Here is a 2895-nt window from a genome sequence, read left to right on the forward strand (position 1 = left end):
CAAAGAGTTTCCATCCCTTTGCATTTACAAGTTAGGCTAAAAGCAGGTCACTGAGGTCTCTTACCTAGTGCCTGTTTTGCCACAATGCTCAACTCCAAAGCATCCTTCAATTGTTTTAGTCCTTATCTAGTGCCTTCCTGATCCTCTAGTTTGTTATATCAACTTGACTAGAGTCATGTATTATAAATTTTCATCCACCCCCACACTTATGGGTAAAACTTTCGATTTGTTCTTCAGGAGTGAAAACATTCTTGTAGGACCCCTGTCCTATTCCACTAGGAATTAAAGCTTTAGCTCTCTCTCTCTCTCTCTCTCTCTCTCTCTCTCTATATATATATATATATATATATATATATATATATATTCTGCATATATATATTCTGAAGAGGAATTCATCTCAGTTCATTTCTACCCACACGATAGTGCAGTAATATCCTAATTTATTTATAATATCTTCTAATTTGTGAATCCCTACAAAACTTCTTCATCTGTTGTCTAAAATTTTGTATTCTTGATATTGTTCTTCTTTTCTAAAGATAAACCTAAATATAAGTAAGACACTGCAAAAATTAACATATATAATAATATAATTTATACATAATACTACTCAGGTACATAAAATATGTGTTTTTTAAAACAATTTTAATATACTAATAAACACTTTACTAACAAAGATACTTAGCTGACAATATTCACCACCATCAACTCATCCAAAAGATGGATGAAGAACCATATTAAGCCTCATTATCAGCCTACTGAAATACTATCATTAGCAAGAATGACCACACAAGTGTGATTATGATGGCAAATTTCATGTATAGAACAAGGAGTAATGTAAAATAGCATAAAAATTTTAATGATTACCTTTTCAAAATCTTCAAAGTTAGCCGAACACCTATCATAGACTGACCTTTCCCTGATACCTCATTTATGTAAGAGTAGAGAAAGTATGTCCCCTTCCAAACCCTTTGTATGTATAACTTTATTTGTCATACTTAAATTCTATTACAAAATAAACACCCAAAGAAAATGAAGAGATAAATTATAAAGTACTCTAAACTGGAATACAATTTGACTAACTATATTAGAAAATTGAAAGATATTCTCTATTGTTTTCAGATAAGAAAATTTTTGAAGAAATATTCTAAAAGTTAGAGAGAGAGAGAGAGAGAGAGAGAGAGAGAGAGAGAGAGAGAGATATTACACGAAGCATTAAAAGGGAAGATAATGAGTGGTCAAGGGAGGCTGGATTGTCAAAGGCAGCTAAGTATCAGATAGAATAAATTTTAATTTTCGGGTATAATTATAGTTCATGGAAATCCATCATATATTATAGAAATAGGTGGAATGTTTAAAACCTAGAAATGTAAATTATTCTGATCTGATCACACTATGCTCTATGAATACATCTAAATATTATATTGAACTCTCAATTTGCAAGATGATGTCTCAAAAGAAACAAATTGAAGGTAAATAAATTTTTGAATCATTCTGATCTTATACCATGTAGCTGTGACTAAGCATCTGCAAATGGCTCTTGAGATGGCTCAGTAGGTAAAGGCATGCTGTCATGCCTGAAAACCTGACTTCAATACCTGAAACACATAGGGTAAAATTAAAACTTATTCTCTAGCCTCCACACATACCCCAACCTATATGTACACACAAATACAGGTAATTATTAACAAAAATTGAAAATGATTAAGCCCACTTAAGAATAAAATGCTTATTCCAGATTACTGTGTCCAGAGGATTCAGTCCATCATTACATGTCAGCAGCATCATGGAGGAGCATGATAGTCATTGGTCACTGGCATTTGGGAACAGACAGAACCAGAAGTAGGGCCTGTGTATATAAAACTAAGGACATGCCTCATCAATGCTCCACCTTGTAAAGTTCCACAATATTTTTAAAATGTGTACCAGCTGAGGACCAAGTATTCAAACATGTGACTTTAGATGGGATCATCCTCATTCAAATCACGACAGTTATATGAGTGAGAAGCCAGAGATGACATGTGTTATCATATCATTTACATAAAATTTGACAAATGTAAACTTGTGTGTGTTGGACAAAAAGTACTTTGCTTTCTGGAATAGAAAGAAAGCAAAGGAAGAAGAATACTGGGTGGGGGGAGGAGGAAATCTTTGGAGGTAGAAGTGTGCTCATTGTCACGATTATAGTGACAGATTATGAGGTTATAAATATTTCAACATATAAAATTCCATACAGAAATTTATTGTGTATGAAGTATTCCTTCAAAACTGCTGTGTCATTTAAAGTCATCAGACAATAAAATGCAATTATATTCACTGAAATTAGAATTATTCTAATATAACAATAAAACAATATCAATACTGCAAATAAACAAGATAAATAGAATATAAAACTGGATACCCTTTGTCAAACTGTGCCTTTCTTGTGGATTCTGAAATGACTCCGCCCTTTTGGACTTTCAGTCTAGATAGGTAAGCCTACTTATAGTTACTTAGCTTGCTAGCTTCAAAACATTGGTTTAAACTACTTTGGTTTGCTTTTAAAAATAACTTACTGGATTTATATATAAAGGCCTTTGTATACAAAATTATTTCAGAAAGCCAGGGGATGCATGTGTACTGTGAGATGGTCAGATGTGTGAATGGCACTACAGTCGGATAGAGTATTAAGCCCTCACAGACCCCTGTGCACATCTTGTTAATTCATTGCAAATGTTCTTATCCAGTTTCCCTGAATTTTCTCCCAAGACTCGGTGAACCCTGCATCTTGTGGAATTCACTTCCCAGTTATGGGCACAACCAGCTGTTCAGTTTTCATTGCAAGTCCATCTTGGACTCCACCTAAAGCCAAAAGGTGCCAATTTGTTTTATGGTACTACCTTTGAAAGCCACAGCTGG

The sequence above is a fragment of the Alexandromys fortis genome, unplaced genomic scaffold (genome assembly GCF_014885135.2).
Source record: "Alexandromys fortis isolate MF-2015 unplaced genomic scaffold, M_Fortis_MF-2015_v1.1 scaffold_105, whole genome shotgun sequence".
Taxonomy (NCBI): domain Eukaryota; kingdom Metazoa; phylum Chordata; class Mammalia; order Rodentia; family Cricetidae; genus Alexandromys; species Alexandromys fortis.